The sequence below is a fragment of the Meriones unguiculatus genome, chromosome 9 (assembly GCF_030254825.1).
Source record: "Meriones unguiculatus strain TT.TT164.6M chromosome 9, Bangor_MerUng_6.1, whole genome shotgun sequence".
Classification (NCBI taxonomy): Eukaryota; Metazoa; Chordata; class Mammalia; order Rodentia; family Muridae; genus Meriones; species Meriones unguiculatus.
The window spans coordinates 5,937,765-5,953,350 of NC_083357.1; the positions used below are offsets into that span (position 1 = coordinate 5,937,765).

General features: G+C 42.6%; 1 protein-coding gene across 1 annotated transcript in view; it reads left to right on the forward strand.

Annotated features, from left to right (window-relative positions):
* Erc2 (ELKS/RAB6-interacting/CAST family member 2) overlaps positions 1-15,586 on the forward strand; it is an 898,378-nt gene that overhangs the window by 483,878 nt on the left and 398,914 nt on the right.

Sequence of the window (15,586 nt, forward strand, 5' to 3'; positions counted from 1 at the left end):
AGTGGATATAGTTATCTCTCAGTGATAGACTTACCTCAGAAAGTGACAGATGGACCAAAACACCGATTTCTCCTCATTACCCGTCTCTGCTTTGGAACAGAACTCTCTCTGTGTGCTCAATAAAACATTCCAGCTGAAACAGGACATTGGCTTTGAAGTGCCTTTATTTACTCCAGTCCTGTCTTTAACCAGAGCAATTTGAGTTCAACTTGGCTTGAGTTCACGTTAAATTCTGCTTATTAGTTAGTGTCTTTAGGCAGTTATATATTAGTTTCCTCCTTGGAGATAGAAGTAGATAATTCCACTCTGTACTCATAGTTCATCCTTCTAATTGACCAAAAAAGAAATGAATAATTATTCTGAAGTAGGAAACTCTGTATCGCATCACAAATAGAGGTTTCTTAGTCAGGCATTTGTTGGTGGTTCTATGTTAACTGCCCTTTGCACGGATGCTTGACCTAGACTCTACAGTAACTTAAACCAGGCTGTCTTTTCAACTCTGGCCCATGGGTTCTAGCTGAATTGTGCCTATAGCTTCCTTACTACTCTTGACAGGTCATGTCCAAGGGTTGAGATTTTAATATTTTTGTCTGTCACAGATGTTATATTGAAGTCTAAAGACTGAGATAATAACTAAAACTAAGATTAAAAACTATGCTGAAGAACACCTTAGTTTTTTTTTTTAATGTCATACATATATTATTTCTTGCAACATCTATCCCTCGCAACAATGTTGATTTTTCTTTTTTACATGTGGTGTAACTGGAAGTCATAGAAAGATTCTGGAGGACTCGTGTCCTCCTGTATACCACAAATGAAAGTAGAGAGACACAGCAGTGAAGGCACCTTTCACTGACTGCTGTAGTATTGGAGGATTTGCAGCCCTGTGTATTTTTGTTGGTACCCCAGTCACACTGCATGCTACCTGAGCTACAGGGCTCTTAAGCATGAATTGTGGAGCACAACTTTTTTTGAACTATGAAAACTGGAAGTCTTTTTTAAAAATTTATTATTTTTTATATTAATTACAGCTTGTTTACTTTGTATCCCAGCTATATCCCCCTTCCTCATTCCTTCCCAATTCCACCCTCCCTCCCTCATCTCCTTCCGGACCCCCTCTAAGTCCACTGATGGGGGAGGTCCTTCTTCCATCTGACCCTAGCTTATCAGGTCTCTTTAGGGCTAGCTACAATGTCCTCTTCTGTGGCCTAGCAAGGCTGCTCCGATGATCAATCCTTATTTAGAAAGACAAATGGGATGGACATTGGAAATAGGAGAAAACAAGTAACAGGACAGGAACCTACCACAGAGGGCCCCTGAAAGACAGGGGCTTCTCAACTAGCAGTGTATCAAAGCAGATGCTGCGACTCATAACCAAATATTAGGCAGAGTGCAGGGAATTATATGAAAGAAGGGGGAGTTAGTATGCCCTGGAGAGGACAGGAGCTCCACAAGGATCAAATATATCTGGGCACAGGGGTCTTTTATGAGAATGATTCTCTAACCAAGGACCATGAATGGAGATAACCTAGAACCCCTGGCCAGATATAGCCCATCTCAGCTCAGTATCTAAATGGGTTCCTTAGTTAGGGGAACAGGGACTGTCTCAGACATGAACTCAATAACTGGAAGTCTTATGGCTAAATTAACTGCAAAGTCTCCATTCAACTACACCCTGATTGAATTCAGATATCCCAATAGCAGCACCAGCCTCTGCTTCCATCCTCCTGCAGGGGCGCTGTGCTCTCCATTTCCATCCTCGTCCTCCTGCAGAGTGCTTTGCTCTCTGTTTACATCCCTGTATAGGTATGCTTTGATTTCTACCCCTCATTCTCCACAGGGATGCTTTTCTCTCTGCGTTTTCCTTCCGGGACACTTTGTACTCCATTTCTATCACCCTGCGGGGATAGATCCTCTCTGCTTCCATCCTCCTGCAAGAATGCTTTGTTCTCTTCTTCCGTCTGCCTGAATCCTGTGGCTTAAAGGGTTAGGAAGTTTCTCTATAGGTGCTGGCTGGAAGCCAGTCTGTCTTCATGGAAGGCAGCCCCTGCGAAGGAAGAGAATAGCCTTCTAGCCGTCATAGGAAGCATGCAAGGAGAGGTGAGAGGTGCACGTTGGTGGGCCATGATTAGGTTGTTGATTTACCTGGGGCCCAGGAGAAATGCTGAGTCTCACCTAGATCCCTCAGCTAAAGGGGGAGTAGGTGATAACACACAAGATAGAAATAAGTCCTGCTAACTGGAGGGTTGGGAAGAATAAATAACAGAGCTATGTCATAGTTGAGTGACTGGAGCCCCCATGTTGTGTCTGAAAATGAAAACAGCGTGCTTCCCAACTAGCAGGTGGCAGACCCTGGACTTAGCTAAAATCTAACTCTCCTTAGATGAGAATTTTGGAGAATTAGGATGGCAGGGAACCATGAAATGGTAGAGTCCTTGTGGGTTAATGGACTTTGACCTCAGTGCACTTGAGATGTGAGAAGTGAACAACAGAGACAGCCTTTCCCCTCCCCCTCCGGGCCTACGAACCATCGAAAAGTGTTTGACAGCTTGGCAGGGCACGGTACAGTCTGAGCATAAACCATAAATCATCATGTGCTTGGAGTGAAAGTTCCCATTGAAGGAATTACTGTTGTTATTCCTCTCTTGGCTCTGTATTTCATTCCAAGGTTCAGAATATCGGAACTGAGAATTCCTGGAAGGACTGCTTAGCTTCCTACAGCCTTGTCTGAGAAGCAGGAATGCTTACTTCTACTTTAAGTTCTGTCAAGGCTGAGTCGGTGCTTCTAAAGAGCTCTGAAGTGCTCTCAGCACAGGCTGTGCTTATAATAAATGCTGATAATTGACTGTTTTTAGAACAAAAAGAAAAGATGAAAAATCATTTTAAAAGACTTGCCCGGGGTCGGGTAGGTGGCTCACGGGGTAAGGGCATTTGCTGCTGAGCCTGACCACAAGAGGTAGTTTCCTGAAACTCACATGGGAGAAGGAAATGACTAACCCCCGCCAGTTGCCGAGTCATATATGCATCACACAGACATGCGTGCACACGCACACACAAACACAGTAAAGAGCTGTGTGGCATGTGCAGAGTGTTTGCATAGTTGAGCTTTGACATACATTAAGCATCAACATGTGTGTCTTTTCTCTGTGTAGCAATTTCTTCTTTTTTCAGGACACATCTAGTTATGGAAATTAATGTCTTGTTTTGGCCTGTGAACTTTGGTAGAGCAGTATTTTCTTAAGGGGCCTTGATAACTACCTCGTAGACCAGTTCATAAAAGATAACATGGTCTGGAATTACTCAGTTGCATTCCTGACCACCCCAAATGAAGGGTAACATTGGAAATGCAATAAAAAGGAGTCACAATTAATTTAGATGGGAATGTCTCTGGTTAAGGTTAATAGGGAGTGAATCTCCCACTTGCCTGAATTGCCAGCAGATTGGCTAAGATGCAGTAATTGCTGCTTCTGAGCACAGAATTTTCTAGATGCTCCTCATTTTTAATATTAGTGTTTTTATAAGTACTTTCTGTTTATATGTTAGTCTGTTAAACCCTTTAAGTATTAAGTATCAGCCAGAATTTGGTTTGTGTGTTTGAAAGCTTGGAGCCTTCTAATTTGATTTGTTTTTCACTATGTTTGTGATGATTGGGTGCCTTGACTTCATGATTTTACCCAACTAAATAGATGTGGTATTTAGAAATAGATTAGGATCACATTGCTCTAATAGTGATAGCTTCTTGAAAGAGGTTTCAAATAAGGCCTCAAAGTCGGGGGTGGGGTGGGGGGGTTAGGACTGTAATCCTAGCACTAGGACACTGAGACAGGAAGAAGTCCCAGCTTGGCCTACATAGTGACACTCTGTTAAAAGGAAGAAAGGAGGAAGCATACAGGAGGTAGGGAAAAACGAGAGAGAGGCACACACACACAGAGAAAGACACACATACAGAGAGAGGGAGAGAGACAGAAGAGAGAGAGAGAGAGAGAGAGGGAAAGAGAATACTCTGAGCTGAAAGAGATGAGCACTGGACCTCAAGCAGACATGAAACCAGGGGTTTTTGTAATGATGTTGGCCAAATACAAGGCAAGCTATATGATGCAGGTAAGCTGGAGCCCTTGAGGCCCCAGCAGGGTGCCTCACATGAAGAGCCAACAGCCATCTGATAAAGCACACCATCACCTGACCTACACAGCTGTCCAGGGAAGCCTGTAATGTCCCCGGAAACCATCCTTTTTTATAACATAGCTATGTATCAGCACTTTATGTAAATATTGTTGACCAAGTATTGTCAGCAGTAATAGTGAGAGAGCACCCCTTGCCATAACCACTGACCCTGAGATAGGAAACCCAGCCTCACACTCTTGATCCAGTGTCAACTTTTTACTGTATAGGGTACTGTCTTTGCTTTAGCATATGTGTCTCTTGTGGAAATAAACATTTGGTTACAAAAAAACGTAATGGTAAAGTTAAAGAATCACCATTTTGTTTATTGTTTAAACAAGGACACTGCTGTGTCCAGAATGGCTTCAGGGATGGATCGGACTGGATTGTCCAAGGAGTGAAGACAGATGGACATGTGGACAGACACTGGGATCAAGTGACCAGGACTCTCAGCCGGAGAAATTGCAGCATCCTAGAAACACGTGTGTTTATTATATAGCGTCGACCAGGATGGCAGGATTCTTGTCAGCATACGGCTGGACAAGGAGGCAGGGTTATTAAATAAAGAAAAACAAGGAGGCCGGGCTTATGGGTCACAGTTGCCTCAAGGAGACAGGTTTAGTTCCTTTCAGCAAGAGCAGTCTGTGAAGGAGAGCAGTATCCAGGTCATGAATATTCAGGATGAAAACACTACGGTGAGCACTTTCCGTATACACTGTCAACATTCACATTCAGTCTCCGGTAGAAGGCTCTGTCATCCCACCGAGCCTGTGGCTGTGGGGTTCTTGATATGGCTTTGTCTCTGTCAACATGCATTCATTCAGGACTTCACCCGCTCAGGGCTTGCTCTGCTCTCTGCAGGATACAATGATAACAGGCAAAAACCGGAGCCTCAAGGTCAAGGACAGATGTGGCACGCGGCACGTGCCTTTTTGTTGTTGTTGCTTCTTAACATAATTTCATGGCAGGAGTGTGTGTCTATAACTGGGGGAGGGGTATAGGGAATTCAGGAACCTGTGCCTCACCTAAGGAGTACAGGTCACTGAATTCTGCTGAGCATTGTACTAAACTGAGTCATGGGAACTTCTGATTGTCCCAGGTAAGTCATCAGTGTGAATTTTTATGTGAAACCTGAGAGTTTGTACATCTGTATGTGAATTGCTCATTGGTTTATAATCTGTTTCCCAGCCTATACTCTCTCCCACTGGATTCTCTTGGTACTAAGTAATAGTTAGAATGGACCCTACCTTCCTCATTGTGTCCATTGAAGAGTGGGGATAGTTTAGTATTCACCTGGAGGTGTTCTTCTGGTTTGAAAAATAACGTGGTTCTCAAAGGAGGTTATACATATGTGTAGGAAGAGAGTGTTTTTGATTTGACTTCATATATATATATACACACACAAATGTTCATGGACAAGGAATGGGAAGGGAAGGATAAAGAACTAAGAGGTAGCCAATTCAACATTCAAATTCTGGTCCTTTGTGGACTGAAGTGAAGCAGAGAGTCTCTCCCGCCCTTCCATCTCTGAACAGAGATTGTGAGTGAGCACTGCCATCCCTTATGCATGCAATAAGATTAGGTTTAGGGAACACCACACTTGTGGTGTTCAATAACTAGCAGTTCTTTCGAGAGGGGCTGATGATGAGTTCAGCCACAGGAGATGGTGGACTTGGAGAGTATCACCCAACAGATACTTGGTGACTCTTTCACCCTGATGAGACAAACAGAATATAGAATGTGGCCCTATTCAATGAACATATCCAATAAAGCACCTTGTGGAACAATATGGAAGAAATATTCACACATTTTTCAAGTTAATGTTGAACTGTGTAAAGATGGATGTGAGTGATGATGATTTTCTTGTGTAATTCTGTAGAACTTTTCCCAGGACACAGATTTTGGAGGCACCGTTTTTACGTTGGGCTTTGGGGCTTTGTGCTCCTGTGTGTCTTGTCAGAGCCCATATGGAGACTTTTCAACAAGGCATCTTTCTTGAGATTCACACTAAATTGTCCTTACCAGAATGGGATGCTTCCCCCATCCCACCTCTCATTGTTTGCTGAATAAACATGCCAGTTTGAAGTCCCGGTGGACATCTTTGTAGGTTTTGGCTACATATTTCCCTGTACAGCTTATCGAGTTAATGAACGAATATTCTAAGAAACACACAAGCCAATATTTTATGCTCCTTTTCTGTTGTATGTCTACAGAGTTCTCTTCAATTTATTGCCTGAAAACTAAAGTCTGTTCTTGTGTGCTTCCGTTTCCAAATTATAGGTTCCCAGGGAACTGTAAAGTTTCTTCTCTACCAGTGATTAAGCCCCACAGCAATTCCTTTAAAAAGCGAGTGAGTGTTCCCATTTATTCTTGTTCTTCTAGTAGAATTCTAAAAACTAAAACAAACTAACAAAACAAATAGATTACAGAACAGCTAGAAATAATTTCAATTTTCACTTTATATAAACTGGTATGTCCATATTTTCCCCCAGGGGACTTTCATTTAACTTTGTTCTTCCAATTAGAGTTGGAATCTCCCAGCAGAGGAAGTGTACCAAACATAAAACCCTCAAATGCATAGCTTTTGGTGAACATACAGTTCCTGATGGAGTTCCCAAGCTCGCTGAGTTGTTTCTTCAGAGTGGTATGCATATATTAAGCAACAATTTTAAGCCTCATGTCTTTATGTTCATCTCTCCGCGTCACTGACTTAAATTCATTTCTCTTTCAATTCCCCAAGCTTAAAGTTGTTGCTCTAACAGTGATCTATGTTCCTACATTATGGCACACTTACCTAAGCGCTGCCATTAGAAGAAACCTGACCAGCCAGTGTTCAGAGATTCGTCATTGTCAAAAAGCATTTATTGAGTTCCTAGTTTTTCATGGCTGTTTGGTAGGCATGGTGCGAGGTGATTTAGGGGGGTTTCATTTCAGCCATCTTTTTCAACATATGGAAAGATGAGAAAGGTCATCCCAACTCAGCTTGAAAAGAGAATCCATATCTGCTCCAAGGTTCACTAGGATTTAACATCATCATCTTTTAACCAGTTGGAGAGGTTTTGCTTGTTTTGCACTTTTCTGCCTCAGTGCATAGAACTTGGGGTACCTCCTTGAGTTGTGGGTAAATCTCTTCATGTTGCTGCAGTGTGACCTGAGATGTTAATGATTTCAAATGATGAGAAGTGTTCAAGTACTTGTGTGTCTGCAGAAGACATGGGCAGCTGGTGTGGGGCATGAGTGGGAGGATCAAGGGTTTTTGCAGAAATTCTCTCTCTGCAGCTCTCTCCCTCTCTCTCTCTTTCTCTTCCTCTCTCTCTCTCCTCTCTCTTTCTCTCTCTTTCTCTGGGATTTATTTTGACACTTGTTTTCTTTCACACTTCAACCCCATGAGGACCAAATGAGTTTTGTTGTAGCAGGTCCTTATAGGCAGTCTTGCAAAATCTCATTTGACAGTGAGTTTCTCAGATGCCTCGTTCAGGGTCTTCAGTCTGCCCTTAGCCAAGTGCGACTCTGTAAATAAAACTCTGTGTGGACTTCCTCAGTCTTCCCTCTCTCCTCCCAATAAAGTACGACTGTTTTCCCAAATGTGGAGTAACTTGCATATTTCTTCTGAGAAAAGTCCTCTGCTTTTTCCTGTGGATTTGTGACCTAATCCCCCACTTCATTCAGCCCCTCTGTACAAACACTGTATATATCCATAGAAAAGAGAGGTTTACTCTTAATCAAGTATCTCCTAATCTACCTACTAAATTACCCCCTGGAGACAGAGAGCTTACTCCTTGCTGCAGGGTTTTTAGGTCTCATTGGTAGTCCTTGGTAAAGCTAATGTTTGTTGGCCAAAAGGTTGGGATTGCACATAATGAAATTGAATGTATTTGTCAAATGAACTCATCATTATCTTGAGGGTAGAGTCTTCTAGAATGACAAGACTTGGGGTGGGACAAGAAGACACTTGCTGCCGTGATATGATAATCTCTTATTCATCCGGAAGGCAGCTACCAACGAGGATGGGATTGTCTTTTAGATGTTATCTCATTGTTTGCATCTTTTGGTCCCTGAACTATAATGTCTAAGAGAAAGGCAGCCACCGTCCTGGAGCTCCAGGATTGCTGCAAGCTGATGTGTGTGCTACTCTCCCTCTCCGGAGCTAGGAAGAAGCCTGGCTCTGTAGAGATTGCCTGGCTTCTGTTTGCTCCAAACTTTGACTTGACAGGTGTGTTCTAAGAACCAACTCCTGGAGTTGAGGCTATAATCAACAGAGATCTTTTTTTTAATTTAATTTTATTTTATTAATTATACTTTATTCACTTTGTATCCCCCCCATAAGCCCCTCCCTCCTCCCCTCCCAGACGCACCCTTCTCCCCCCTTCTTCACGCATGCCCCTTCCCAAGTTCACTGATAAGGGAGGTCCTCTTCTCCTTCCTTCTGATCTTAGTCTATCAGATCATATCAGGAGTGGCTGCATTGTCATCTTCTGTGGCCTGGTAAGGCTGCTCCCCCATCAGGGGGAGGTGGTCAAAGAGCAGGCCAATCAGATTATGTCAGAGACAGTCCCTCTTCCCATTACTATGTAACCCACTTGGACACTAAACTGCCATGGGCTACATCTGTGCCGGGGTTCTAGGTTATCTCCATGCCTGGTACTTGGTTGGAGTATGAGTCCAACAGACATCTTTTAATTTAAAAAAAATTTTTTTTTAATCTATGTTTGGTAAAGTCAATGCTTGTCAGTAACAGAGCAGCAACCCACCTTGGCCAGATCATCACGTTTCTTCCAGAATGTTTTTGCGGATGTCTTTTTATTCTGTGTTATCCTGTTGGCATTGAGGCTTGGGACAAGTGTGACTGTCTTCACTTTATAAATAAGGAGGCTGAGCTGCAGGTGCTCTGGCTTCTCCGACAATTATAGACCCAATGGAAGACAAAGCTTTGCAGAGACCCCAAAGCTTTACTGTTCTGTTTTGTCACAGGCAGTTCATGAGTCTGAGAAGATGCTGAAGACAAAGTTTCCTTAGGCAAAACACTAGAACATGTATTTGAAAAGCCACTGAGCTATGGGAGCAGTAATGACATATGCTTACAAGTCAAGCATTGTGGCATACACCTTTAAACCCATCATATAGGAGGCAGAGGCAGAAGGATCTATGAGTTCTGGGTCAGTCTGATCTATGTAGCAAGTTCCAGGCCCCCCAGGACTAATAGTGAGACGTGAGACCCTATCTCAAAACAAAATAACAACAAACAAAGCAAAGGTGTGTGTTGAAAAATATCTTCATACTTTTGTATTCTGCATGGACACAAGTGTTTCTGCAGTAGATAAATGGAGACATTGCTGAAGAACCCACGCTTTATAGGTAAGGAATAATAGAAGAAAAAATTCTCATGGCAGGCCTTTTTTATTTTCTCCATGGTAGAATTTATGTAACACACATGCCACTGTTCAGGCCACCTCTAGGGGGCAGTCGAATTCAGCATGCTTTAAAACACCAGTCCACTTAAACCTGCTTTCCAGGCCAGGGTGATTATGGCAGCCTTGTCCTAAGATTTTTCTTACTACCAGAAGTTGGGGCGGGGTTGGGGTGGGGTCGCAAATCACAGTGTGTGTCACCCTGATGCCACACCCACTTCCTAACAGATGCTAGTATGTCAGCATGTCATGACCCAAGGCAGAGACCTAGACATGGTTAATTTCTAAAAATGTTACCTTTGACTTATGGCTTGTCCAAGGCATTGCTAAGCTATGCATTCAAACACTCCAGGTTAAGGAAATGACAGTCAGTGCCATAGGCAATGATTTATCTGGAAACCTTGCAAAAGGAAAATAAAGCTATAAAATCTGTTCCCATTCATTTAATAGTCTCTCCTGTAATTCACGTTTGCGGATTGGGTAACTTGAATTTATGACACTTTTAACATTTTCTTTGCTGTTACACTTTCCCTCCACATCTCACTTATTTATGTTGCCTGAGGAAAAAACCTGCAAGGTTAAGCAAGTGTAAGCTTTCCTTACTGGAAAGGACCTTAGGCTTTTTCTTTCTTTCTTTCTTTCTTTTTAATGTAAGCTCCTTGTTTTGCTGGTAAGAGAAGTAGGGTCCAGCAAAAATCTGGAACCTGCCCAAGAGCCTAGAGGGAGTTATTGGCACAGAGAAGACCTTATCCTAAGCTTCGGCATCCCTAAGAGCCATCTGTGCCCCACACTGGTTCTGCCAGTGTGTCTGCATTGTAGGATAGAAATGATCAAAACCCTTGAATCCAGTATCTTTTAGCACTGGATTTTACACAAGCCGTCTAAGAGGACAAGAAACAGCCCTTCTCAGTAAACTGAACATTATCTTTTTTTTTTTTTTTTTTTTTTTAAGACAAGGTCTTGCTATGTAGCCAAAATTGAGCTCTCAATTCTCATGCCTCAGCCTTCTGAGTGCTGGGGTTTCATGCATGTTCCATCGTGTCCAGAAACTTTGCATATACTTAAAAAAATAAAAATAAAACAGGATCTGCTATCATACCCCAGGCCTCTTGTTTGTCTTTAAAGATAGAATAATTCAAGAAGTGATAAGTTAGTGCTGGAGAAAATTGCTGCCAGTTTAGCTTACAAAGTTTAAGACTATCTAAATGACAATAAAAATTTATTTCAGTTCTTTTTATCTCTACCATTTTTTTTATCCATAAAGAAATCCATGATGTTTCTTTTTATAGAAAATGAGTATGGACTATTTGACAAATTCAGCAAAAAGAATGGCAAATGCTACTGTTTGCTGAGCAGTGGAGTAGGCCATAAGTGATATCACTTCTAGAGTTCTCTGGGAAAGTATAACTTTAAGAATAACATGCAGGGGGTTTGCTGGAGTATTCTAGGGAAGTGGGGACATGATGGAGCACAGGGAGGATTCAGGCTGCAGTGTGGTCCCAGCAGACAGCCCTGCTACTGCCTGGAGCTAGAATAGGCCCAAGGTGAGGTTGATCCTTTCTGAGGTTAGAGAGCTGCCCTTTGCGTCCTATTGACAGGTCCGTGGGTGCATGGGTCTTGGTTGCTGTGATTCCAGGCCAGGAAGCTTTTGGGAAGGTACGCTCGGGGCAGTTGGGAAGTGGATGCTGCAGTACTGACTAGGTGTTTGTTCCGTTCTCCACCAGATACATAGTAACCAGCCAACACACATGCTGCAATCTTGTTTGACAAGCATGGCTGACGCCCATTCTAGACTTGCAGTCCCAGCTTCATTATTCTTAGTACAAAGAGGCATTCAACACCAGTCCAGATGACCAAGTAACTGGGAACACACTGACTTGCTTGATATTATCACCAGACTTCATGAGATTTGTATTGTCGTTGAAGCCATTTACACATGAGCAAATTAAGTCTTGGTGATGGTAGTGAGTGAAACGGCTTTTTTCAGCTCCTTGAGATGTGGGCCATCTTAGCGGAGGGACTGAGAGCACAAGCAGGCAGTGGGGCTGGCTTCTAGTGTAGCCGTCGTCTCAAATGAGGTGGCTGGTCTTGAACAAATGAGTTTTGTCATTTACAGCTTCTATAGGAGGAGAGGCTTCCATCCCTGAAATTCTGAGAACTATTGAAAAATGACCATACATAGTGACCAAATGGAACTTTCTGTAAATATGGCTCCTGGGTCATCTGGAGGGATGCAGCCAAATAATGCATCTATTCATGGATCAGAGAAGAGCTGCACGGGGGGGGGGGGGTGCTCTGGGAAGATAGTATCAGCTTGGCAGTGCACGCCATGACTCTGAGCGCTCTGTCAGCTTCCCATCGGGAGGGCAGGCTCTGCCATGTTGAAGAGGCCTCTATAGCATGCATGGACACAGCATGTTTTCTTCCCTCGAGCAGTGGGTTATAATAACACCTTAATTGTTACTTTTTGGTATAAGATAGATTAGAACTGTGACAGTCTGGACACAAGATACACAGTGCAGGAACTTCTCAGTACTGTGCTGCAAGCAAGGGTTAGTGACTTATTTCTCAAGGGTAGGATCTATGTGGCTTTCAAATGTAATTGTTTGTGAAGTAGACTATTATTTTAATAAGCCATTATGTCAATAGGGACTATTTCCCCCAACACTGTGAGTCACAGTGAGCTGTGGGAAAACAGAAAATGGACTAATCAGACAAATACCAGGTTGATATGATCTAAGTTTGTGTTTCTCAAAACATGGTTATCAAAGTGATAGTTGTATGAGATATAGTAGCATAAGAAAGAATGGTTCCATTTGTCAAATACTTTGGGAAAAAAAAAACCCACTCCATCCCATGCTAAAGTCTCTGAGATGTCCTGAAGGCAAGGGAACTGGTTAATGTTTTTTAATCCTACATGTTCCCAAATCGCTTGACAAAAGGCCTTTGTTTTCTCCCTAGAATATCTATTAACATTGCACAAAATTAGAGGTTTTTTTTAAAACTTAATATGTGCTGGTCTAGGCAATCACAGTACTGATAACAGATAGAGGACAAGTTCTGTGAGGTCAGTTTTAGGTGGAATGGATGCTGCAGGAGAGCTGTACGAAGTAGAGTGTCATCTTTACTGAGGGAGAACACGCCCAGGCTCCTCCTTATGACTGGAAGAGTTTTCTCAGAATGACTGGCAAAGACAGTTCTACATCTGAAATACTTGTTAAAGAACTGGACCTCATGAATAAAACTAATGTGGAAGAATCATGGAAAATGTTTGTGACAAGCAGATAACGTTCCTTTCTATCACTGCTCACCTTTAAAACCCACATTGGCTGGTAGTTATGAGGTCCCATTAGGCAACACTGCAAATCCAGATTTCATGCAGAATGTATGCAGATTATTCTAGCCTTAAAATATTCAGTGGACATTATATGTATATTTATTAATATTTATAAAAATATTAATTATATTTTAATTAAACATTAAAACACAGAGTGGATGGTGGTTAACACAGACTATATACCTGGTCTGAGTGCAGAGAGTAAGTGACTGTGAAATGCTTAGCCATAGCACAGCATTTGTATCACAGCCCCCTCCCCACGGCTCAAAAGAGCAATGCAGAAATGGCAGTGGAAAGATTGCAAGAGCCAGCACTTGGCAGGAAACAAAGTGAAATGGTGTCTTCTGGGCATGACAAGATCCCTGCATTCAGGACCTCACAGCAGCTGTGGTTTCCTGCACAAGGTCAGTCCATCCAGACAACATTGCAACATGGATGGCTAGCCACACCCTTAACTGTGGATTTCTTGGTAGTTGGTGAATTCTGGGGAGGGAGAGCCAGTTTTCCTTAAAGGTATGGCCCCTTGTATATGGAGATATCCACTGGAGCATGCCAGATAGACACATATTCACACATTTATGGGCAACACAATTGGTTTCTATTGGTTATCAAAATTTAAATAAATAAATAAATAATTTCCAGTGGCACTTGAGGGCAAGGATTTCCTTCTGCGATTGGTTTCCCTAATTCAGGGCTCTGTGAAGCTCACAGTCCAGCATGGGAACTGAGTGCTAAAATAAAAGGCCTTTTCTGAGATCCAAGATGGTGGCACCATGAGGACACTGTGTCTGAGGAGCAAGACAGCAATGAAGGCACCACAAACAACAGACTGAACTCTGGGCCGTAAAATACCAGCAATTGTGTTTCCCAGGTGAGAGGAAACCCCACAGGGTGGGAATCAATTGGGTTCAGGTCACCCAGCTGAAACCTGGAAGAGTTCTCTGGTCCCACTCGCCAGCCCAGAGCCACACACCTGTGTGTCCTGATCACCTTCCCAGGCTGAACTGTGGGCACCAAAACACCTGAGACTGGGATTTCCAGTTGAGAGAAAACCCCACAGTGAAGGAAGCAATCGGGACTGACCTCAGGTCACTCAGTCAATCCTTGGAAATGGTCCTGAGGTACAATGGGCACTGCTGCATGCCTGACTCACTGTCCCAGACAGAACTGTGTGCCCCAGAACACCAGAGACTGGGTTTCCCTGTCAGGAGGAAACCCCACAGTGAAGAAAACAGCAGGTCCGAACAGTAGCAGTTCACTAAATTCAGAGCATAAAACCCAGCAGCAGGGCAGCTGTCTCCAGGACTTCTGCAGGTGAGAGGAGAGCCCACCTGATTAACAAAGACCATAGTCACCACTCAGGTCTATATGCCTGAGGTGAGCTGTGACAATTCCTGACAAACACCAGCCATTTGGTGACCACACCCAAAAAGCTACCTCCTTCAGTAAAAATCATCTTTCTGTCAAGGAAATTCTCCCAAACCCAGGATTCCAGGAAGCACCAGAAACTAACCCCAAACACCTAAGATAGCCCAATGGGTAGAGGCCAGCATAAAAACTCAGCCAACAAAAGACAGAGCAATATGGCATCTCCAGAACCCAATTATCCAGGGTCAAGCAGCCTTGGGCATCCCAGTATAAATTAAATTCAAGAAGATGACCTTACATCTAGGCTTATGAAGAGGATAATAGAGGAAACAAAATGCATAAAGAAACAGAGGAAGAGAAGGGCAAACGTATTATGGCAATCCGTAAAGAAATGGAGGAAGATAAAGACCAACAGATTATAAGATCCATAAAGAAATACGGGAAGATGCAGCCAAACAGTGTGTGGCCTTTAGAGAGGAAATAATTAAATCACTGAAAGAAATAAAAGAAACAAAGGAATGAACACAAACAGCTGAAGGAATTGAAGGAAAAACAGGAAAATACAGTCAGACAGGTAAAGGAAATCAACAAAATAGCTCAATATCTGTGATAGAATTGGAAAAATTAAAGAAAACACAAATGGAGGAAATCATGGAGAGGAAGAACTTAGGAAAGAAAACAGGAAATACAGAGGTAAGCATAACCAATAGACTACAAGAGATGGAAGAAAGGATCTCAGGTGTGGAAGATACAATGGAAAAATCGATGAATCCATCAAAGAAAATGTTAAATAAAAAAATTCCTGACACAGACCGACCAAGAACTCCAAGATAACATGAAGAGACAAAAACTAAGAATAATAGGAATAGAGGAAAAAGAAGATTCCCTCCTCCAAGGCCCAGAAAATATTTTCAACAAAATCATAGAAGAAAATTTCCCCAACTTAAGGAGAGGCCTATAAGAATACAAGAGGCCTACAGAACACCTAATGAATTAGACCAGAAAAGAAAATCCTTCCCCCACATAATAATCGACAATAAGGATACAGAACAAAGAAAAAACTAAACTAAAAGCTTCAAGGGAAAAAGGTCAAGTAACATATAATGGCAAACCCATTAGAATCACACCTGACTTCTTAACAGAGACTATGAAAGCCAGAAGGCCCTGGACAGTTATCATGCAGACCCTAAGAGAACACAGATGTCAGCCCAGCCTACTATACCCAGCAAAACTCTCAGTCATCATAGATGGAGAACAAGATATTCAATGACAAAAACAAATTTCAACAATACCTACCCACAAATCCAGTGTT